At 44.2% G+C, this 25634-nt stretch overlaps 1 long non-coding RNA gene across 1 annotated transcript; it reads right to left on the bottom strand.

The window, feature by feature from the left end:
• Nucleotides 1-13817: 13817 nt before the first annotated feature.
• On the bottom strand, nucleotides 13818-17346 carry LOC143831089 (uncharacterized). The gene is made up of 3 exons (XR_013228703.1): nucleotides 17257-17346; nucleotides 15331-15636; nucleotides 13818-13908 (listed from the first exon to the last, which is right to left on the bottom strand). It is a non-coding gene; the product is annotated as an uncharacterized LOC143831089 (long non-coding RNA).
• Nucleotides 17347-25634: the final 8288 nt, after the last annotated feature.

Here is a 25634-nt window from a genome sequence, read left to right as displayed (position 1 = left end):
GATTTTAAACATGACCTAATTTAGAACTATTGAATGACCAGAATTTTAGATGAACAGGACTGTTTGTATATGTATCTAGAGTTTAACTGAATTCAGAGGGTGTGAATTTCACAAAAATGTTCTTACCTGATGGAAAGTAGCTTCTACTTTCAGAATTTCTTTTTCAGTGGAAGGCATAAAAATGTTTGGGGTAGGAAAATCCAGGTATTTATGCAGGTCAATGCATCATGATGGAGTTTAAAATATCTTTTATTCACTGACTAGATTCAAAGCCCATTCCTAAGAACAGGCTTTGAAGGGCCCCCCCCCCCCCGTCCCGCCGCTCCCGCCACCTCCTCAGCGAGGTGGTGGGTGTGCTCGGTGGGCCCCGGGGATGCTGTTCCTGGCCCCCTCCCCGCCGATGTCGTGGCTTCCCCTAAGCCCTCTGAGCAGGCCCAGGGGAAGCCATCCCCACCCACCCCCACCGATGCTGTTGTTTCCCCTGGGCCCTCCAGGCAGGCCTGCTGCCTCTGTAAGGCAGGGGGCCTACTCGGCGGGCCCTGGGGAAGCCATCCCTGGCCCCCTTCTGTGGCGGCAAGCCCAGCGGCCGGACTGACTGCCTACTCACGGCGGTCGGTGTGGCTTCTGGCCAGAGCTCTGGCTTGTGCTGTTGAGGGCCCAATCGGAAGGCACTTCGCCTGACTGGCTAGAACTGCTGTCTGTCCTGGTGAGGAGCCAATCGGAAGGCACTTTGCACCTTCTGATTGGCCCCTCACCGGGACCGGTCCTGCCCACTCTCCGCCCACTAAGGACTTAGACTTTTATATAAACAGCGAAAGCTGTTTACAGATGCTCCCATGGTGTGTATGTTAAAGGTGGAGTCTCCACTTATTCTTCTCATGTTTTGGTGCGTGATTCAAATGAAAGTGCCTTATCCCTTCTCTCAAACTCAGCAGTTTGGGATTTACAGATTCAGAAATTAGGTATAATAAACTACCATGGGCCAGACTAGATGCTACAACAGCCATGGGTCCAATCTGTGGCTATTGACACATTTTAGAGGGAAAAAATCATCCATTTAAAAATGCAGCAAGGGCCTACACCTGCTTGAGCCCTGAGGCAGCAGGACCAGGCAATTGTGTCCCCCCCCCTCCCCGTGGGGTGCTTTTTCAAGTGCTGAAACAGTAATTTCAAGATCAACCCCTCACAATATTTTTAAACAGCCAATTTCTTCTCTAAAATAGTGCCCGTGGTCACCATAACATCCAGTTTGTCCCTCAGTGTGCCACTTATGCACACACTTATGAGTTTCTAGAATTCCAGAGCGCTCAGTCTGAGGACATGTTTTGAAGAGGCAAAACTGTGCACCGTAGATAGACCATTGCACTTAATTTCGTAATGAGCCTGAAATGCTAAGTCACTTGGCAAGCGCTTCTACTTTTTCTATCAAACATGCAAGTTAGCAGATATTTTATTTGTTTGCCTGCTGCCTGAAGGGCCTAGGAGGTAATATTGTGCAACAATTGCACTAAAACATCCAGTACATTTCTGATAGCTCCGGCTCTTGTTTGCCTGAACAATTGACTCTGAGCACAGACACTTATCGACAGAGGCCTAAACAAATTAACTTTATTATTTTTTGCTGACTGAACGTCAAGGTCTTCCAGGGCTGGAGTTGCCATGGCAACACGATGGTGCACCCATTAAATGATCAACACCAATGCCAAAGCTATCAGAGTTGAAATGGCCAAAGGTTAAACGTTAACTTCAATATGTTGTTTGCTTCTTTTTTTTTAAACTTCATTTAGTTATCAATTGTTTGGTAGAACGGCTTTGAAAAATGTGGTGGAAAACTTGACCGTTGGAATTTTTATACTAATGACTAACCACTAACCTATTTTACTAAGGTAGCTTCTCTGTGACAGTCACCAGATACCTCATGGCAAGATACAAAAATAACCCTAGCAAGCTGTTATGCAACAGCATGATATATGAGAGTTATGAGATCAATGCTCCATACTGCTAGGGATTAGCGAACGAAACCTATATAGAGAAAGATAATCTCTTGCTTATCTTGTATAGAGGCCTTGCATCTCCTGAGAACCTGTGGATCCTGTTCGAGACAGAGCATTATGAAAAGCAGTGCCAGAGCTATATATAAAAATAAATAGCGATACCACAAGCAACATAATGTTATTTGCTATACAGTGGAATTTATCATAACTGGGCTTGTTTGCTTACTGAAGCATCAGAGCGTTTGCTCTTACTCATTGCTATCTTGGGGTAGTTACCAGCTGTAGGGACAGGGGATTCCGGTTGTTTTTACTGACTACTCCTCTTTGTTTACCCTCTCTTATCATTCAAAAGTCATTGTGGTGTCATTTGCATAGCATTCTGAAGACAATGGATACATGCAGCGTGGACAAGTTCTATCCCTAACTAGGCACATTCACTAGAAAATATAGAGAGGAATGGACAAATGCACACACATAGCCATTGTATGTGCAAGCTGGGACTGTGTCAAAAATAGGGCTCCCAAATGCAAAGAAAAATCTATAGAGTGCCGGTAGCTTAGCAATGGAGCTGTCCACCAGAGTCCCAAATCCCTTAAACGTGCACATGAACATTTGAAATGGTGCGCTGGATCACAGGAAAATTCTCCCTGCCTCTCTCTTTTCTTCCTCTTCCTCTTCCTCTTCCCTTCCTGCAGTTACCTTAGAAATGTCATGTCCATGAGACAGGTGTATTCTGGGAACTATAGTTTCCAGAGGGTCTACTATTTAATTCTGTTCAATTAGGAACAATTTTTGAACCCTTTGCAATACAGGTAAACCTCAGCTGTGCCGTGAGCACAACTTCCCTGTATAGTCCAGAAAGGAAAAGAATATAACTGCAGTCCAGTATCCACATGTACATTTTCCTTCCTCCTCCAGCTTTCTGTTTCTGTTCAAGATCCATAAAATAACAGTAGTTCATTTTTTTAAAAGTATCCAGAAGGGATTAGAATCAAGGAACAGGCCACTGTTTACCAGGATTTCCATTTCTGGGACAATTTTTGTTTAAGAAAAAGAACAGAACCTCCTAGAACTCTGTGCTTCTCCATTCCAAGCTGGCAATAAATATAGAAAGATTTTTTTAAAAGAAAGAAAGAAAGGAGTACATTCACAAATCAAAGTAGCTATTACTGGTAACATGCCATTATTTATCTCCCATGATGATTTGAATGACTGCATTTATAGTTCTGTGAATCCAAAATGTTTCACAGGTAAAACACAGATCTAGCACTGTTCATTGGAAAGTATTTGCGCTGTATGCCTCCGTCGCCTTTCTAAAAGGAATGCCTCAGACATGCAGTCCAGAAGCAAAAACAAGAACATGATCTCATGGTCTTCAGTTTTATAAAACAGTTAACTGCAGAACGATAGCCAAGGACTGCCATCATCCGCAACATCCAGAAAACAGAAAGGGAAAAAAAGGGTGTACCAACCCTAAGGTTCTTTCCAACCAATTCTGGTTAAACATAATGGATGCAGAAAGCAAACATTTGAAATAGGGGATCCAGATATTTCAAATCATTACAGCTAGTTATTTTCTCATCTCCTCGCGATAATTGTTCTTGCATTAGTGGGATATGGATAATAATACTTGAGACATCTCTAGCAAAAAGTTCTGTGGTGTCAGATATTATTTTCACTCACATTTCCTGCCCTTCTTTTAGGATAGCGTACATGGTCACACTCTCCAGATTTTATCCTCACAATAATTTGGTGAATTGGGCTGCGAGATGGTGACTGGCCCGAAGTCACCCAGTGACCTATCTAGTGTGGGTTTGAATAATGTGCACCCTCATTCTTGTCAAAAACTAACCAATAGGTTAAAGGATGCAATTGTAATCACAGAGAAAATTAAGTTGCCTAGTTATGCTCCTGGGAGATTGATGCAGTAGACCAAAACCCCAACACCATCCTAGGATGCATGAGAACATTCTCCTCACCATAGATGGATGCTTCACCTGTCATGCCTCCATTTAATTGTATGCCCACCTCTGTACATAATGGCACAGGGTCATCTGCATTTATTTACACACAAGTGTGAGGAGAAGAGTTGGTTTTTATACCCTGCTGTTCTTTACCTGAAGGAGACTCAAAGCAGCTTACAATTGCCTTCTCTTCCTCTCCCCACAGCAGACCCCCTGTGAAGTAGGTGAGGCTGAAAGAGCCCTGAGAGAACTGTTCTGTGAGGACAGCACTATCGGGGATGTTATCATCCCAAGTTCAGTCAGCTGGCTGCATGTGAAGGAGTGGGGAATCAAACCCAGCTCCCCAGATTAGAAGCCACAGCTCTTAAACACTACTCCAAGCTGACTCTCCCCTTTGGCAGCTGATTTTGTAGCTTTGTTTGTACACTATACACTTTTCATGCTCAATGTCCTAAATGTTAGACTATGCAAGATCTGTGGTTGGTGTCATCATGCTCACACAGTACCAAGACCAACTGGGGTGTGTGGGGGTGTATCGGTTCTCCAGTTTGACACTGGGTTGTGTACACATGTCTGTACACTGTACATTTTTCATCCTTTATAAATGAAATCTAAATTTAAGGCTGATGGTACTGATGCAGCCATGAAGTTAAAAGCAAATACATTTCATAGGAAATGATTCAGTCCATTTTCAGGAACCAGAAAAATAGGATGAAAAATAACCTCGGCTATGATTCTCATAGTGGAGTGTTAAAAATGGGATTTGCACATTGAAACTACTGGGACGAAAAATTCAAAAGTATCCCTACATCCCACCCACCCCCACCCCTTGCAAAAATGCTGTTTGTAAAGCAGGTTGGAATGTCCAGTGTTTATATAGCAGTCAGTTTGAAAGCTTCCATTGAACCATGCGGAAGTCATTTACCTGTTCCCTTTGAAAGCTGAAACCATGAAAGGAAGCAGAGGAAGCAGCAGCAGAGTCCACAGTCTTAGCACCTGCTGCCTCCTCCCCCTGCCTTTTGAAGGCAACCCTCAATTCTGTTTACTGCGGAAACTTTGCACTGCGGCCACTGTACCCAATGCCCTGCCAGGGTTTATTTCTTTGTTCTCTTTATACCACCACAAGGAACAGCTCCTTGGCCTAAGATAGTAGCATGGGGGTTATTTTATTTTAAGGCAGATTGAGAGATATCTGAACCTGCTGCCTCATTAGGTTGATTTATTTGCCTATTTTTAGATTGCTTAGAGAGAGGGCATGTGAACCGGTAGGATCAAGAGCCAGGCCACAGTGTAATTCAGAAGGCACAGCCAAAGAGAGGGTGAGATGCTTCCTTATGTGCCACAGACACAGTGTTTTATCAGCGCACCATATGCATATTTATTGGTAAAACACTGCACAAAACGAATCCTGATGATTTCATTAATAAAGCCAGATTGAGATAACTCTTTAGTGATTTTTTTTCCAATGAATATGTGTTTTTTCCAATGAATATGCAGATTCTGAAATGATAAACATGACAATGAGAAAAACATGTAAGTAATTTGGCACTTCAAAATCTCAGGACAAATTCAGATAAAAAAGAATTGTGGAAGCCCTAACCTCAAGAGGCTATTCCATTACTTATTGTTATTTCCTTTTAAATATCTATATGCTGCTTTTCCTGATGGATCGACATAGCAGACAGTCATGGTGGTCAAAAATGCTGAAATGGTTGTTCCGGCCCCCAACTTTTCATGAAAGTCTCAGGTCTTCTAAGAGAACAGACATATCCATGGTTTATGTGCTGGTTGCCAATGTCATGCATGCTTTGAAAAGGGCTGGTCTGTACCATGATTCATTTATCAAATAACAAATCATAACAAAACAAATTAGAGTGTTATTGATTCATTCATTAAAAAATGAAAAAGACAGTCTCATGAAAACAGAATTGTTGTTTCTTCAAATGTAAAAATATAAGCTTTGGCAGGCCTATAAAAAGCCTTAAAATCAAAATAGGAATCCTGGGGTAGCTTAAGCCTGAGAAACACTGTTCTATAAGAGTCCTCTTATGCACTGGAAATGCTAATCAATGCACGGCTGTGCAGCATTTCTGAGAGCTGCCTGTGTTTTCAATAGCCCTGTTCTTCTCCAGAGATGGCTGACCATTCTTTTTTTGGCCCTGGAGCTCCTATATTTTTGAAGGCGAAAGAGAGAATTTAAATGGGCAGTGTTGTTTGTTGCCATTACTATTACTCTATTGCAGTGAGCCAATTTGCCGAAGAATTCCCGCCAATGAAGCCCAACAGCCAACAAAACAAAGCATTACATACATCTCTCATCTGGAAGTTATTTTTATTTATGTTATTGTAAGTTGTCAGGGTGATGTCTGGGCTTGGGCCCCAAGGTGGAAAAAATCTGGAGGTTGCTACACAGTAGATATCTTTCCAGTTGGGAGGACCAGAGGCTGTTATGCTGCTCTTCAAGTCGAGTTGCCTCACTGCACCACATATGTTTGGAAAGACAGAGAGAGGGGTGTTGTTGGTGCCCGATGTTTTAAGGTGCCAAAGGCGCCAGCAATCATTTTTCATGAGGAGAAAATAGATGATGGCTTTTGTAACAAAAATAAAATAAAATAAAACTTTCCCATTTTCAAATGGACACATAATATTTTTGTTCTCTTGATACTGGAAAAGGATAGAATACCGGGATGGTACAAGGGAGATTTTCGAAGAGGTAGAGGAACTAGAGATCAAATTGCCAACATACGCTGGATCATGGAAAAAGCTAGGGAGTTCCAGAAGAACATCTACTTCTGCTTCATTGACTATGCTAAAGCCTTTGATTGTATGGAGCACAACAAATTGTGGAAAGTTCTTAAAGAGATGGGAATACCAGAGCATCTTATTTGTCTCTTGAGAAATTTATATGCAGGTCAAGAAGCAACAGTGAGAACTGAACATGGAATCACTGACTGGTTCAAAATTGAGAAAGGAGTTTGGCAAGGCTGTATACTGTCGCCTTGCCTATTTAACTTGTATGCGGAGCACATCATGAGAAAGGCGGGATTAGAGGAGTCACAAATTGGGATCAAGATTGCAGGGAGAAATATCAACAACCTCAGATATGCAGATGATACCACTCTAATGGCAGAAAGTGAAGAGGAACTAAAGAGCCTGTTGATGCGGGTGAAGGAGGAGAGTGCAAAAGTTGGCTTGAAACTCAACATCAAGAAAACAAAGATCATGGCATCCGGCCCTCTCAATTCCTGGCAAATAGATGGGGAAGAAATGGAGATAGTGACGGATTTTATTTTCCTCGGCTCCAAGATCACTGCAGATGGGGACTGCAGCAAAGAAATTAAAAGACGCTTGCTCCTAGGGAGGAAAGCTATGGCAAATCTAGACAGCATCCTAAAAAGCAGAGACATCACCCTACCAACAAAAGTGCGTTTAGTCAAGGCTATGGTATTCCCAGTTGCAATGTATGGCTGCGAAAGTTGGACCATAAGGAAGGCCGAGCGTCAAAGAATTGAGGCTTTTGAACTCTGGTGCTGGAGAAGACTCTTGCGAGTCCCTTGGACTGCAAGGCGAACAAACCGGTCAGTCCTAGAGGAGATCAGCCCTGACTGCTCTTTAGAAGGCCAGATCCTGAAGATGAAACTCAAATACTTTGGCCACCTCATGAGAAGGAAGGATTCCCTGGAGAAGAGCCTAATGCTGGGAGTGATCGAGGGCAAAAGAAGAAGGGGACGACAGAGAATGAGGTGGATGGATGGAGTCACTGAAGCAGTAGGTGCAAACTTAAAAGGACTCCAGGGAATGGTAGAGGACAGGAAGGCCTGGAGGATCATTGTCCATGGGGTCGCGATGGGTCGGACACGACTTCGCACATAACAACAACAACAACAACAACAAGGGAGATGTGAGTTGAAAACCCATCAAGGTCATGGCTTCATGTTGTTGAGGTTTAGGCCTATATTCTATATACTAGGCTGCAAGAAAGCAAAAAAAAGAAACTTTGTACTGTGGGAGCTAACACAGCATACATGAGTAACCAACTGGAGCAGAGTTATTCCCCTGCCTTTAGATGGCTTTCCACAGTGTGTGAGTGTGTGTGTGAGGGGAGAGAACAAAATGGACATATCAGCCCTTCCCTCAAATTCCCCCCCTCCGTGTTTCTAGATAGTCATGAGCAAATTGATATTTTTCCCCTAGACCCCCTCTTTTGTCCCCCACCCCCCGCTGAGTTTTGGCATCTTCCAGCATTATGTAGAAACCCCTGCCTTGTCTGCATTTTCCTAGCTTTCAAAATTTCAATTTCATAATGACAGCCAAGCACTTGACTATTAGAAAGAGTAATCAGGCAAGCTCATGGACATTAGAATTTATTACAGATATTTTATGGTGTGTGATACATATCATTGTAAACCACCTGAAGCAATTTTTCTGCACTTCTGCAAGTTTATGTGAACTGAACCTTTGCTCCTGTGGGAGGGTTGATTCATTTTGCAGACAAAAGGCGCAATCCTAAACAGGTTTACTCAGGAGTAAGTTCCATGTTATTCAAAAGGCTTTATTCCTAGAAAAGTGTCTTTAGGATTGCAGCGATAAATTATAAAGTGCCTATAAGGTATCACCTGTCTGACCCTTGGGGTGACGCCCTCTAGCGTTTTCTTGGCAGACTCAATACGGGGTGGTTTGCCAGTGCCTTCCCCAGTCATTACCGTTTACCCCCCAGCAAGCTGGGTACTCATTTTACCGACCTCGGAAGGATGGAAGGCTGAGTCAACCTTGATCCTTCTACTAATACAAGTAGTAGTAGTAGTAGTAGTAGTAGTAGTAGTAGTAGTAGTAGTGAAAGTTTTATTTTATTAGCTATGGACCATCGCAATCATACCTAGTACATAATCTGTACATAAATATAACATTTATAAGCTAGTAATTACAGATAGCTAAAATTGGCTGGGGATTACAAAATTAATATTAGGATAGAGTATCCTTTTTGGGAAAGAAAAATAAAATGTTAAAAATATTATTTTACATACATTTGACCTAGGGCCTTTTTGCACGGGGATCTTTGTTGCAAATTGGTCACTGATTGAAAAATCGCCATTTAAAATAGTGGAATTCGTCGTTATGCATACCTGCCTTTGTAGTGGAATCCAGTTGCGTTTTTTAGCGTTTCCCACAGGCTTCCGGTCTCGGCAGAAATCGCTAGAAAGGAAGCGCTATTGCCAAGCTCGTCCCGCCCCTGGCCGTCAAGCAGCCAATGGGCAGCCGTTAGCATGCTCCCAAACAGCCCCTTTCCCTTTAAGGAAGGTTTAAAAAAAAAAAAAACAGACCCATTGTAACGAATCTGGGTAGATTCGTTGCAACGGAGAGACCCATCCAGCTGCCTGGGGTGTTTGAGCTGTCGTTTGATCGTTTGATCGTTAACACGCTGCCTCCGAGTGAAACCCCCCCCCTCTCACGGGCCCGATTTTCGGCTGAATGGAATGTGTGAAATGTGTGTGCTTAGTGACTGAAGGGGAGGGACTGAAGCCGGGAAGCCTCTGTTTGAGCTGTCATTTGATCGTGGCCACGCTGCCTCCGAGTGGAAACCCCCCCTCCCCCCCCCCTCACGGGCGCGATTTTCAGCCGAAACAGTGTGAAAAATAAAGGGAAAATACATCAGCAAACGGGCTTCTGCGGGCTTCTTGTGCTTAGTGACTGTAAACAGCTCTGAGGAGGGACTGCAGCCTGGGAAGCCTCACTGGCTAAACGGAGGCTCGCCGGTGCGTTGATCTCCACTCGCTCGGGGAAAAAAAAATGGCGATCGCTTCGCCGGAAGTTTGGAGGACAGGCTCAGGAGGAGGGACTCTGAAGAAACCGCAACAATGTTAACGCACAGGTCTTTATCGCTATTGTTGCAGATTGGTTGCAGGAGTGTATCGCTTTCCGGAGGGTGAATCCACTTTTTGGGATTCCCCTGAAAGCGCTACAACGAAGCGCTTTTTGCGGGTCGGTTTCAGGAGTGTTGCAGATTGTCTACGACGTCGTGGGTTATTCCAAATTAGTAGCGTTTTCAATTAGCAACCATTGTGCTATTTTGAAGCCGTGCAAAATGGCCCCTAATTTTTCTGGCAGCAGGAGTAAAGGACACAATTCTATCAGAAACATTGTCTCACAACAGAAACATTACATTCTCAGATTTCATAATGTCCCAGGCAAGGGGCAATAATTTATTTCTCAGATCATCAAAGAGGAGGTAGTCCAAGATATAATGCGTAAGGTCCTTGCTTGCCTCACTACCCCAGATACAAAGACATTAAGCTACAGGGCGGTGAAGGAACCAGCTGTTGCAGTCTGTGGTTGGCATAGCTTGAAGCCTCAGATAGGTGAAGGCCATTCTTAGTGCAAAAGTGGTTGTATTAACTAAGTAAGGGGAATTACAATGGCCTCTTTTTAAAAGTTTAAAGAAAGGTGCTACTTTTGAGTGAGCGATTGCGCCACTATCAATCACTGCATATCCAGTCTCATTCCCATTCGTCTAGTTCATTTATTTCAGCGGGTTAGATTGCAGTAACTGCATCAGATTGCACTGTATATCAGTGGTCCCCAACCTTTTTATCACCGGGGACCACTCAACGTCTTTTACTGAGGCCCGGTAGGGGGGGTAGTTTACTCCTCTCCTCTCAACCACTGCCCTAACGCTCTCTGCTCGCTATGGTAATGTTTAAACATCCCTTCAAAATAAGATACAGACACGCCACAACAATGAACATAAGGAACATTTTATTTTCATGGAAATTTTAACTCATGACAATGACAAATCAATGGGAACCCTGAGCTTGTTTCTCTGCAACGAGATAGTCCCATCTGGGAGTGATGGGAGACAATGACACCCAAAGTGTGTTGTAAAGGGCTGGGGGGGATGAAGTAAAGGGCCAGGGGGGGAGGAGAAGGGGCCTTTGGGGCCCACCTCGAATTAGTCGAAGGACCACATGTGGTCCGCCGCCCACAGGTTGGGGATCGCTACTGTATATTATGTTAAAATATAATCAGGATGTTGGAAATGTTAGGGTTTTTTAAAATTTAGAAAAGTGTGTAACTACAAAACTACAATGGATTTCACCCTAAGGGTCAGACATGACCCAGTGCTTGCACAGGGGATACCTTTACCTTTTAAGGTCCATGGGGATCTCTAGCCTAGTTCTCACAGATATGGCAAACCTGCATCTGGACAGTATCACTTTCAGATTCAAAACAGAATAAGGTAAAGGTATCCCCTGTGCAAGCACCGGGTCATGTCTGACCCTTGGGGTGACGCCCTCTAGCGTTTTCATGGCAGACTCAATAGGGGTGGTTTGCCAGTGCCTTCCTCAGTCATTACCATTAACCCCCCAGCAAGCTTGGTACTCATTTTACCGACCTCGGAAGGATGGAAGGCTGAGTCAACCTTGAGCTGGCTGCTGGGATTGAACTCTTAGGGGCTTTTTGCACGCCTTCAAAATAGCACAATGGTTGCCAATTGAAAACGCTACTGATTTGCTGTTTTGCACAACGTCGTCGACAATCTGCCACACACCTGAAACCAATCTGCAAAAAGCGCTTCCTTGTAGCGCTTTCAGGGAAATCCCCAAAAGTGGATTCACCCTCCGGAAAGCGATACACTCCTGCAACCAATCTGCAACACTAGCGAAAAAGACCTGTGCGTTAACATTGTTGCGGTTTCTACAAAGTCCCTCCCCCTGGCTCTCTTCTCTGATCTTCCGGTGAAGCGATCGCCATTTTTTTTTCTCCGAGTGAGCGGGGATAAACGCACCAGCGAGCCTCTTTCTGTTTAGAGGCTTCCCTGGCTTCAGTCCTTCCCCTTTAGTCACTAAGCACAAACCACAGAAAAGCCCGTTTGCTGATGTATTTTCCCATTAATTTTTACACATTCATTCAGCCGAAAATCGGGCCCGTGAGAGGGGGGGGGATTTTTTTTTTCACTCGGAGGAAGCGTGTTAACGATCAAACGATCAAACGACAGCTCAAACACCCCAGGCAGCTGGATGGGTCTCTCCGTTGCAACGAATCTACACAGATTCGTTACAATGGGTCTGTTTTTTTTTAAAAAAAAACCTTTCTTAAAGGGAAAGGGGCTGTTTGGGAGCATGCTAACGGCTGCCCATTGGCTGCTTGACGACCAGGGGCGGGACGAGCTTGGCAATAGCGCTTCCTTTCTAGCGATTTCTGCCGAGACCGGAAGCCTGTGGGAAACGCTACAAAACGCAACTGGATTCCACTACAAAGGCAGGTATGCATAACGACGAATTCCACTATTTTAAATGGCAATTTTTCATTCAGTGACCAATTTGCTACAAAGATCCCGGTGCGTAAAGCCCCATAGCCTCATGGGCAGACAGCTTCAGACAGCACATTTCTGCTGCCTTACCACTCTGCGCCACAAGAGGCTCCTCAAAACAGAATACTCACATCCAAAAAGAAAGAGAGAGAGCCAGTGTGGTATCCTGGTTTGAGTGTAGGTCTACAATCTGGGAGACTCAAGGTTCAAATCCCCATTCTGGGTGATCTTGGGACAATCACATACTCTCAGCCTAACCTCCCTGACAAGGTTGTTGTCAGGATAAAATCGATGTTTAGAGAATGGTGTAAGCTGCTTTGGGTCCCCATTGAGGAGAAAAGCCAGAATAAATTTTAAACATTAAATTAAAAATAAACCCTGGAAAACTAGATGTCGGAGAGAAGAGTACCAGCTTAGTCTTTCCCATGACTTGCTGGTTTTCGATGCAAGATCTCAGCACAGGTGGTTGCTACGATTTTATGCCCCCAACCCAAAGTTCAATACAGCCCTGAGGGAAACTGAAAGAATTTGAGAAAAACTGACTTCAACCAGCGGCTTTGCAAAGTATGCATTTCCATCTTATTATGATCATCAACTCAATGATTTCTTTTCAGACGCTATCGAACAGCACTAGAAAGAAAACTGCTGATTAATTTTGTCATTTGAATTTCTACCAGCTGCACAACCATACAGGAACCCAGAAGTCTCTGCTTGTATTTGTATGTCTTAAGGGTGTGTGTGTGGGGGGGGGGGGTGCAGTGGAGTGTGGTATAGTAGCGCTTAGCATGTTGCATTAGAATTGGGTAAGTCTTGCTTGGGGCTGCCAACTGCCTAGAGAAAAACATCTTGTCCCTTTAACAGAGGCTTAAAATGATCTTATGTACCTCTGTGCCATTAAAAGCTTCAGGGACTCATTTCCATTCATTTCCTGTATTAAAGGAACAGGGCAATTTCCGTGTTTGTGTGTTTGTGTGTTTTGGAGGACAATATTTTATCAGATCTGTCCAGTATGTTTGTTGAAACCATCTGGCAACCTTAGGTATAGCATTATGCTCATGCATGGACTCCATCAGCACTCTTGTGGTCCCTGAGATCCAATAAAAGGGGTCATGCAGGCCAGCATTCTGCTGATCTAGAAGGCTTTCCCGTAAGACAAGAAAGAATGGGCTTGGAAGCGGCATCAATTTTCAACTTGTAGATAGCCTTTGGATTGTTGCTTTGCAGCTCATATCACTAAGAGCCATAAGCAGAGTTGTTTACTGGGCATTTTTCCAAAGCAAGAGAGAGAGAGAGAGAGAGAGTGTTGTTGCAGAACTGAAACAGCTGTTAAACTGGACTTCAGAACTGAAACAGCTGTTAAACTGGACTTCAAATGTGACAAATTCACCAATTTTGAATTCAAATCTAGTTTTTAATTCTGTGGGATGGTTCCAACCATTTGGGGCCAATTTCAAGAAGAAGAAAAAGTGTCCTTCTACAAAGCAGATTCAAGTAGGTAGCACAGAACAAATTTAGAGTCCAGGGGTACCTTTAAAGCCAATACAGTTTTATTCTGGTATGAGCCTTCAGGTGCACGCCCACTTCCTCAGATACAATGTACAAAACAGTCAAGGGGAACTGACATGAGACTGCAGGTCCTTTCCTGCAAAAATGAAAACAACAACAAAGAAGGCATTTCAGTTGAGCATGTGGTTCCTGGTTACATTGCTTACATGGTTAGCAGTTTTGTACCAACAGCATATTGCAAAAACCAGCTCCATGACTTTTGGGACTGAAGCTTGCAGTCACTTCAGTTTTCCATTGCTTTAAATTTGCTGTATTGACTATAGGGTCACAAGACTTCAGGTGGTATTCTAACTGAATTATCTCCAGGAATGATAACTGATCTCCAGGTTACCAAGATCATGGGCATTTCCGCACCTGTTAAATGTAGTGAAAAGCTTACTTTATGTAATCGTTATATTCTACCCACTCCATATGGCATCACCAACATCTAGCATCAGGGCAGTCCTACAGCCAAATCCTGTAATCTGTTGTGCAAGGCAAAAAGTAGAATCCCTGCAAAGGCCGCTGTACCAGTGCAGTGTTGTAAATTCTAGTTTGGTTTGTATCACAAAACGTCCCAGGTATTGCATTGCTGTAGCAATTCGGGATGGTGAAACAGTATTGGTACAGCTGCAGCACGCACCACTGCAGGCAGAAAAGGCATCTGGTTTAAACAATCCATACAGAGTGTGGGTAGATACTAGGGTTGCCAGCCCTCTGCTTCAAAATGCTGGGAGACTGGGGAAAAGTGCTTAGGAAGGATGGCATTTCATGGAGATGTGACCTCACTTCCAGCTGATGCTTTAGGAAACTCCACAATCTCAGTAATCTAGAGCTACATAGAGGAGGTGATGTCACTCTTTGGAGGCGGGTCAGTGATATCATTTACAAATGACACTCTAGGAATTCCCATTTTTTCTTCCACTTCCCAAATTATTGATGGCAGGGGACTAAGGCCAGGGGTAGGACGTTTCCCACGGCCTTCAAGCAAATGGTAAGTCTAGCTGACACACAGGGACATAAACCTAGAGAACACTCGATGACACCCAACTGATGTCCACACTGTACACTGAGTGCAGATTGTTTCCATGTGCATTGTGTAGCCAGGAGATCCTATGATTGTCCGGCAGCCTATGATTGTCTAGCTCTTTAGAGTTATTCTGGGTGCACCATGAGGGCAAAATACCTGGACCCGAATGTAATGGAGGTACAGCCTGCCAAACATCTGTCATGGGAATGTGAGTGTCATGCTTTCCAAGGAGATAAGATGGAGCTCTTTGAACTCTCCCCAGCTGCAATTGAGTAGATTGAAAATTTAGACGTTTGTATTTAGGGGAATTGCCCAATTTGTCTGCATACTTATATTTTATGATTCTATGCTTCCTGCCATATGGCAAATAACACTGTGCAGAGGGAAGGGAAGGGAGAAGGGCCAAGAAATGGAAAGTGCCCTCGAACAAAGAGCACAACACGGGGTGACTATTTATAACCCAAAAATCCAATTCTTATTTTTACTTACCTCAGTCCCAGAGGGGACCCCAAGAGCCTTGCATCGTGCTCCATTCTACCATTTTATCTTCAGAACGACCTTGTGAGGTAGGCTAGGCTGACATTGTCTGACTAGCTCACAAAAGGTTTCCTTGGCAGGATGAGGATTCAACTTGGGTCTCCCAGAGACTCATGTTTTAACCACTGCAGTGTGCTATGACATGCTTCTTTCAGCACGGGCAACTTGTTTGCTCTCGTGGGAATTTTCTGAAATAAAAACTGCAAGGGAACTTCCAGTCTGTACATGCGATCCTCTTGTATGCTCACAAATGGCTCCCTTCAGTCACAGCCAGGAATGAGTAGCAAAAATACTACATTAGTAAATTGATTTAAGTTGCGGGCTTTTAACAGTGCAGTCCTAAACAGAGTTATGCCCTTCTAAGCCCATTGACCTCAATTGATTTAGACAGCTGCAAGACTCCTTGGGAGGGCACTATAAGTAATCTGGTCTCATGTTATAAATATGCCCCAAATCTGTTTGGGAAAATGATGAATACACGCTTCACTGAGATAAGCCTATAATTACAGACAAAACAACTAACTTCAACAGACTGAATATTATTCCTGTTAACAAAGCAGAATCACATGTTATAATAATAGACATTAATATCCTTTCACAAGGAACATTGCAAAAACTATTACAGAAGAAGGAGTGAAAGAGCTGAATGTAACAGTGGAAATTCCAAGTACATGAAGGTGTAAAAGACCAGAAATAACCCTCCAACAGTTTTTTTCTTCTTACTCTGCTCATTTTAAACAGAAGATAGGAATAGCTCAGACCACTTGAACTACAACTGAAGAACTACTATTCCAAATATGCTCCCTTACTAAAATTATGGGGTTTTTTCTAGCTATATGTAATGACCTTGAGTAACATCTCTCTGCCCGTTGCTTCAAGCACCAGGACTGGTGGAACACCTTTTGTCCAGAAATCCAAAATATGAACATCGATTTTCTGCCCCTGGTGTCATGAAAGAAGCCTCTCTGGAAGAGGTTGTTAGGAGCACACACATCCCATCACAATTTTAACAAATAGTCTGGCTCCTAATCACTGAAAGAGAAATCCAATTATCTATCACACTCTTATCTAATTCTTACTTCAAGGCGTGGAGGGAGACTATTACATAGTTCTCTCTTCCTTCATTTCCTCAAGACAACCCTTAGAGAGACTAAGTAGCCCAAGGCCACCCAGTGAACTTTCTGTACTTGAGATAGAATTTGAACTCTGGTCAGTACTGTAACAACTACATGTCGCTGGGTCACAACTGCCAGACGAAATTTCTCTAAAGGAAATTACAATTTTGAGGGGTATGCTTCCATGGTATAACATCCCAGCTGGGCTCCCTTTCCAACCCAAACACATTCCTTCTCAGGCACCACCCTCAAATTTCCAGAAATTTCCCGAACCAGCGTTGACAATTTAAGGCCAGTATAATATTGGTCATAGTTCTTGCTAGGTTCTGAGGCAGCAGTTTTCAGACTGTGTTCTAGGAGAACCTGAAGTCTGTGGAAGCTTATTAGTGAAAAGAGTAGTACTGGTAGATGAAGTTTCTCTGATAAGCCACTGGTCAACTTTTCCTATTCCCCCTCCCCTGCAAAATGTATTTGCAAGAAAGGCCTAGGGTATATTTCCAGTCCCATGTCAAGTAAGACAGGCCTACCTTGTGCTACACAGGAACCAACTGTGCATCCTAAAACATGCCCCCAATATCCTCTTCAAAGCTGGCTCCTAATCACTACTCTGGCAGATCCACAGGTGTTCCCCTGTGGAGAGACCCTCTGAGAAGGCAAATGTTGAAGAACGATTGAGGAACAACTCAGACCAGTCTTTCCAGTGACTTCTGACAGCTATCCATGAATGAGTTTTAAGCTGAAGTGTAGTCCTCTGCCCACTTACTATCGAGTAGTCTCTTCTGGCTTACTTCAGAAACATAAAACCTCAAGGCTCTGGCACGATGCAAATCCCTGTGGACTCTGCTGTCGAGGACGATTTCAGTATGAGAAGCAACATGTGACTCTGATTATGAGAGGCTCAATATCAAATTCACTTTTGTGTAGAAGTTTGTTTCTTTCCCTTTGCTTATCAAGTAGGCAGTGATTATCTCCAGCAATAACATTCCGTTCCTTCTGCTGTTGCTGCTGGAAACCTCTTATCTTACTCTCTCTCTTTAAAAAAAAACTGCACCCAGCAAAAGCATCCATACCTGCAGAGCACCAGGACCCATATAGCAGCACAAATCAACTTGACTTACCCGTTAAATGCAATATAAATATGAAATCATTCCTGTTTTTCAAGTGAGAGCTCTACAGCCCGCCAGCAAGAAATAAAAGTTTTTGTGTCTAATACTGTAAAATTCACAGGACATAAGGAAAGCTGTGATCAAGAGATGGGAATAAAGGAAGGACAGAGACACCATTATTAAGCAACATTACTAACCAATAGGCTACACATGTTACATAGTGTGGGTGATTCAAAGGTCAATAATAGTGTACATGATGTGTCTGCTAGGAGGCAGAGGATCCAGGGTAAGTCCCCACTGCTGTGGTCAGAGGAGGGCAGGAAAGCCTGAACTTGAGATATTATGTTGCTATTTGTTTATAAAGAAAGTAGCTGGAAAGGGGGACAGAACAGAGATCTATAAAATCATGCATGAAGTACAGAGAAATAAACTCTTCTCAGGACTCAAATACATGTAACAGGTGATTGGTGTGCAACTGGATTCACAGTCAAACATACATCAAAGGAACTAGCCTAATGTTGCTCATTCAACAAAGCAAAATCAGAGTCCAGTGGCCCCTTTAAGACCAACAAAGATTTATTCAAGGTGTGAGCTTTCAAGCGCAAGGAGTGCAAGGTGTCACTGGATTTTGTTTTGCTTCAGACCAACACGGCTACCCACTCGAATCTATTGCTCATTCACTTAGTGTTGTGATGGTAGAAGGAGCTTTCAGTTGCCTTCCTACCTCATTTTCGCCAGCAGGAGCTCCAGTGGTGGTGGGAGGGGGGCTTTCACTCATTTGCTCTGGGTTCACTTGTCCATACTCTATGGTTTATGCAAAATGTGCATGCCTCTACTGAACTATTGCTCTTCGTTGCCTATGCATGTTCCCTATGATAAAGGCAAAAATTATGTCAATACAAGATTCTTCAATGGAGACTGGTTTTCAACTGCCACATGGTTCTCAGACATACATTGCCTCTGAACATGGAGGTTCTATTTAGGTGTAATGGTTAACTGGGCGTACCAAAATAATGATAAATGAGGAACTGCAGAGACTCACAATTTGATGTAGCACGTGGCTTCCGTTTTATTGTGAACTAGAAATTAAGCCCATTTTATGTCTGAATAAAATGGGCACTAGGAGCCTGTCTTCTCTCGGCGGCGGGAGCAGCCTCACGGTGGTGAGGCTCTTCCCAGGGCCCAGAGAAGTCAGAGAGAACAGCATTCTGACAAGAGGCCGGCTGCGGGCCCCTCCCCCACCCTCCCGAAAGGCCAAAACGGCCTCCTCTCGCCCCGGAGCGGCGAAGCGGCGAAGCGGCGAAGTGGCGAAGCGGCTAAGTGGCGAAGCGGCAAAGCGGCAAAGCGGCAAAGCCGCTCCCGGGGCGACAGGAGGCCGGCTGCCGCCACCCCACCCTCCCGAAAGGCCAAAACGGCCTCCTCTCGCCCGGGCCTCTCGCCCGCTCCTCTTGGGGTGGGCCAAGGAGGCCGGCTCCCCCCACCCTCCCGAAAGGCCAAAACGGCCTCCTCTCGCCCCCCCACCCTCCCGAAAGCCGGCTGCGGTGGGTGGGCAAGGCCTCTGCCGGCCCTGGGCGCTACTTCGTGGTTCGCACTTACCTGAGGTGCGTGCTGCCATCGGCGTGTGTGAGGAGTCCGTGGCGGGCCAAGTGGCCCTCTCCGAGTTTTTATCCCAGACAGGTCCCTCCCTAACTCCTCCCACAGAGCCCTTACTCTTTTATTTATTCTGCGGCGCGGCGCGGGGCGGGGTTTAAGATGGCCTAGAACAAGCACCAATTAAAATATAATATGAGCCTTGGAGAATTATAGTGCAAGAAGCCAAAATACAATGTATATCTAGCACATCTAGCAAGTTAGGATGTCATTCTCCACCAGCAATGATCTCCAGCATAAATAAAAATGTTATTGGTTCCCTACAGTTATATAACACAAGTTTACCCCCAGTCAGCAGTGATGCAGTGATCCAATAAACTTATGGGAAACAAAACAAGATTAAAAAAAATAGGAAACCTCCCTTATTTGATCAAACTGCCTACATTAATGAATGACAGTTCAGACACTTGATGCAGTGAATGAATTACTGTTCTATTTTTAAAAAGTGTGTTTTTGGGGGGAATTTCCCATTATTGCAAAGAAAGAAGCCTGGAAATGATTAGCAGAAAGGAAAGCAGGGATGACTGAAATCATAAGGGTGTCATCAGGTGATCAATGTTTGATCAATCCTATTACCCATCATCAACAGTGAACATCTTACTCTTTATGCAATGGTTCTGAAAACCTCCACAGAAACTACAGTGCACCAGTCATAGACTGGACAGGCTAGGAGAAGATAGATATGTTTTTATTCCTTGAGGGGGGAGGGGAGGGGGGAGAATCAGATGCACCGTCAACAGTTGGGAGGAACTAAAGAACTAAATACAGTAATCTTACATCAAAGCCAAAGAAAGAAAGCTCCTTTTATTTCCCCAGCTTCCCAGAAAAAATAGATAAGTGAGGGAACCTGCAAAGATCTGAGGGGGCATTTTCCCTTCATCACTATTTCTGCTTTTCTTTCCCTGCAAGCCCTCAAAGCCTCTCCCCCTTTCCTGCAACTTGCTTTCTTTCCTACCCACCAGCCAACCTTCTTTTATTTCACTTTTGTCTTTAGTTTTACCTCCTTCCCTTCTGTAATATTCAGGAAGTTGTTTCATGTTTTCTACTAGAATCTGGAGTAGTTATGTGTGTGTGTGCACTTGTCCACTTGTGCATGTGTTCATGCATGCAGGTATGCAGGTGTGTGCGCGCCCATTATTCCTATACAACTCTAGGACTTCTCTGGACTAAATGGATCCAGTAAGACATTCTGTTCCAGGCCATGGAAATAGACTCTGATACCAGGAGGCACTCTCTCCTTCTAAACTATGCTGGAAAGCAAGTGTATGACATTTTCACTTACTCTCCCATACACTGGTGGGGATGATAATGACATCAGAGCAAAAGAGGCAGTAACAACATGTTTTGCTCTCCAAAGAAAAGCATTGCTTTTTTAAGTGTATATATTTTAACAGGCCAAACAGAAGCAGAGAGTATACACGGATGAGTTTCATGGAGACCTGAGACAACTAGCTGCATCCTGTGAATTCATCAATGTAAACAGAGAGGTGAAAGCTCAGAAACTTCAGGGAGGCCTCCATTCTCACCTCAGAAGGCAGCTATTGAGAGACTCACTCTGACACTCCCTAAGATTTTGGATGTCGTTCATACCTGTGGGATAGCAGAGACACAAGCTTAGTGTCGAGAACGACTAGTTTGGGCAGCGCGGGGGGTCCGGAGAAGGAGCGTGCAGACAGGAGCGGAAACCTAAGAAAGGAAGATCCAGAGGAAGAGATCCCGACAGACCCTCTTTGGATACGAAACTTACATAAAGGGATGTGGGGAATCAGTTCGCCAGGGGTGGGGGAAACGGTAGCACGGGGGCAGTCAGTACCAGCGGGGAGAGCAAGGGAGAAACCCAGGGCGGGGCGGTGGCGGAGAGACGCGGAGTCCCGGAAGGGCGAGGTCCGCCTGAGAAGCCTGGAGGGTGGAGACAGGGGCTAGAGAGGCTACTTAAGGAAGCGTCAATGAGGAGACGGGGTTGGAGGAGTAGTGAAGGAACTACCCTGAACCCAGGAGCGGGAGAGAGAATACCGACTCCATTCTGAGACGCTGTTTCCTACAGATAAAGCCTTCTAGTCCCGGGTCTCCCTCACCGAACAACGTGGCGAACCCGAAGCATGGCAAAGACCCGGCGGACCCTGACACTTAGATTATGGCAGCTCAGACTGCTTTTAGCACAGAAGGAGCAGCAATGGCTGTTCATCCCATGATGAAGGCAGCCAAACAGAAATCAGTCATCTCATGCTATTGTCATGGAAAACATTACCCAAATGAACACCCCTGTCCAGCCAAGGGAAGTGTTTTCCACAAAGTGGCAAATTGTATAATTTTGTAAAAGTCTGTAGGTCACAACAGCTGCTTAGAAAAACTACTACACTGGCCCAATACAGAAATCCAAAGCACAGAAGACCAGTAACGCAGTTTGTTCTGTCCCAAGCGATAAACCTGGAGCAGGCGTACTTCCATGGAATGAACACAAGGCAAAAACTGAAACCAGTGTTCAATCATGATGCAAAATATTCCTGCATAAGCAAGAATTAGTGATCTTCATAGAAGAAGCAGACCTTCAATCAACGTTATGGCTAAACAAGCATATGTCATGCTGATTAATAAACCCAGCTTAAAACATGACCAATAAGTCATGCTTATGGGTCATGCCTGATAAGAGCCTCTTGTGGCGCAGAGTGGTAAAGCAGCTGTCTGAAAGCTTTGCCCATGAGGCTGGGAGTTCAATCCCAGCAGCCGGCTCAAGGTTGACTCAGCCTTCCATCCTTCCGAGGTCGGTAAAATGAGTACCCAGCTTGCTGGGGAGTAAACGGTAATGACTCGGGACGGCACTGGCAAACCACCCTGTACTGAGTCTGCCATGAAAACGCTAGAGGGCGTCACCCCAAGGGTCAGACATGACTTGGTGCTTGCACAGGGGATACCTTTACCTTTATGGGTCACGTCATCTGTTATCAACCTGTGAACGATTCCCAATGCAACTACTATTTTTTGAGATTGCAGCACCACAGCTACTTTATGTGTTGCAGCAGATGGCACTGATAACCTGCTCAGCTGTATGACAACTATTGTGCTGAAACTTATTCATATGGTCTACAACATTTGTCCAACCTGTGATGAATGATATCACTGTGAAGCCTATGGTATTACCACACAGATACATTCAATTCCGTGTACTAACTGGTAGAAGAGAAACTGGAACACTTAGAAAAGTGTGATATTATTGAGAAGGTAGAAGGTTGTACCCCATGGGTCGAACCAACTGTGCTTGCTCCCAAACCCAAACAACAAAGAGAGCCAACATGTAATGGTTGACGTAATATAATGGTTAAGAGTGGCGGTCTCTAATCTGGCGAACCAGGTTTGATTCCCCACACCTCCACGTGAATGACCTTGGGCCAATCATGGTTCTCTCAGAACTCTCGCAGCCCCAACTATCTCACAAAATGTCTGTTGTGGGGATAGGAAGGGAAGGCAATTGTAAGCTGCTTTAAGACTTCTTTGTGCAGTGAAAAGCGAGGTATAAAAACCAACTCTTCTTATTCTTCTAGGAAAATTTAGACTCTGTGAGGATATGCGCCAACCCAACCAAGCTATAAAGGAAGAATGCCATATCATAGTGGATGACATCATCACAGCAGAAATATTCTACAAACATGATCTGAATGTTGGATATCACCAAGTACAATATCATCCAGAATCCAGACTGGGACCACTCATGTTGGCCTTCAGGGCAATGAACAGCTGAGTTTTGGCATCTCTTGCTGCTGAAATATTTCAGAACATGAGCTGGGTCTGGACTAGTGGGCATACACAACTTCCATAATAACTTTTTTGTGTTTGGGACAACTCAAAACAGAACATGGCAACAGACTGGAAGCTATTCTAGAATCATAGAGTTGGAAGGGATCTCCAGGGTCATCTAGTCCAACCTCCTGCAGAATGCAGGGAATTCACAACTAACTTCCTACCCACTGTGATCCCAATTCCATGCCCAAATGATGCTCCCTCCCCCTAAAAAAACAGAATCCCTTGCCAGTCTGGCCTGGAGGAAATTCGCTTCCTGACCCCAAAGTGACTATCAGCATTTCTCTAGACATGCAAGAAAGGGTCACAAGAGCCAAATGTGGACACAATCCCTTCTGCCAACCCACTCACAATCTGCCAAAATTCACAGAATCAGCATTTGGCTAGAACAGTGCTGTTTCACATTACATTCTGAGAAATGTGAATATAGTAAGGACCAATTGGGCAGCCATACAGGAAGCTACAGGTACAAATACTTCACCTGAACATAAAAGTTTGCTGAGCCTTGCTACATCCTGTAGACATTTCATTCCAGTCTAGCAACCATTTTTCATCTTTTACTCACCAACAAGAATAAAGCATGGGAGTGGATGGCTGACCATCAAGCTGCATTATCTCTCCTCAAGACACCAAAAATTAGTTTGGTGTAATGGTTAAGAGCAGCAGCCTCTAAGCTGGAGTACTGGGTTTGATTCCCCACTCCTCCTCCACTTATAACCAGCTGGGTGACCTTGGGCCTGTCACAGTTCTCTCAGAATTCTCTTAGCTCCACTTGCCTCACAGGGCTTTCTGTGATTAGTAGAAAGATCTGACTTTTCTGTCCATGGCCCCAGTCTCTGGAATTTAAGTATCCACATATGCAACCATTTATAGAACTAGCTATCAAGGCCGGTATAGGGATTTATTTATTTATTTGTTTGTTTGTTTGTTTGTTTGTTTATCTATTTATCTATTTATCTATTTATCTATTTATCTATTTATCTATTTATCTATTTATCTATTTATCTATTTATCTATTTATCTATTTATCTATTTATTTATTTATTTATTTGCCGCCCTCCCTGAAGGCTCAGGGTGGTTTACAGGGAACAGCTAAACCATGGACCAACTTAAAGAAGCAGTCAGAGACAGGGGCGCATGGCGGAGACTTTCCTATAGAATCACCAAGGGTCGGACACAACTAAACAGATAACATCATCATCATCATCATATCATTGATGATAAAACCATATGATCATCTGTAATGTCTGGTTATATTATGAACATAATTTGACTGCACATGTGTACATGAAGCTACCTCATATTGAGTCAGACCATCGAACAGTCTTGGGCAGCATTGCCTACTTTCCCAGCAGAAAGCCTGATCCTTTTTTTCTGGAGATGCTGGGGACTGAACACAGAATCTTCTGCTTGCAAAGCAGATGCTCAGTCAGAGCATGAGCCACAACTCCTTCTCAATCTGGACAAGCAGGAATGTGGTCAAATTCTCCTGAGGTTGCCATGGGCTTTGTATCCACTCCAGTACATTTTACCTACCTGAGAATAAAAGCAATATTCATAGCATTTCTCAGAGTTTTGTAAGTAAAAGACAGAGAGGTCCCTCTCCTAAAGAACATATAATTTAAAGTGAGGAGAAGAACAGAGGGAAAGAACAAGATAAATGAGCCTGGGATATGAGCACATATTTTGTTACAGCAGAACTGAGGGATACAAGACTGGAAAATTTAGGGAATGCTTCCCATAGACCGTTTATGCACTGGGCACTTCATTGCCCCAGGTCTCGTGCAGGAGCACAAATCGGGGGCAGATGAGATGCACTGGGCCAAATGCTCCCCCCGTGTGGGTGCAGGAAGTGGTGGCGCAACCTGCCACAACTAAAACTCCAGCCTGCAGCACAGCATGAAATCTCCAGTGCGTAAACGGTCATAGTCAAGGAATGAGAATTAGTTATCTTTGCCTGTTTACTGTGGTTATGGCTGGGTCTTTCTTTGTTCTTGTCAATTCAGCCTCACCTACCTAACAGAGTGTCTGTCGTAGGGAGAGGAAATGGAAGGCAATTGTAAGTCGCTTTGAGACTCCTTCTGGTAGGGAAAAGTGGCATATAAGAACCAACTCTTCTTCTTCCTTTCCCTTCTTTTGGTCCTTATCTCTTGCCACAATTTTACTCCAAATTATTCCAGTTTCTTCCAGTAGATCATGTTGACTAAAGCAAATTGTGTAGCATGGACAAGGCTATGCAAATACCCTTAATTTGCAGGATTTATATTCAGCCCAGAATTTTGGGTGGAGGGGTTATTTTGGTCCAGAGCACATACAGATCCAACTGTGTGTGCTTTCAGCTTGTAAACGACAGCGAATGAGGCTTGAATTTGGCCCCTATCCCAGCTGCTGGATCCTTTCTCTTTCCAGCCAGCACAACCCAGTCTTCAGACTGAACTGGTGGACTTGTGTTTGTCATTCCTTGGCATAACAATATTTGCAAAGCACTTTGCCCCCTTTGCTGAATTAGCTGCCACTAGGGACCATCACTCTGTTTTCCGCTCAGTAAGGCCCGGGACATGCTGTCCATGGAAAAATAACACTCGTCAAA

The sequence above is a fragment of the Paroedura picta genome, chromosome 3 (genome assembly GCF_049243985.1).
Source record: "Paroedura picta isolate Pp20150507F chromosome 3, Ppicta_v3.0, whole genome shotgun sequence".
Lineage (NCBI taxonomy): Eukaryota > Metazoa > Chordata > Lepidosauria > Squamata > Gekkonidae > Paroedura > Paroedura picta.
This window is presented reverse-complemented; position numbering and strand designations above follow the sequence as displayed.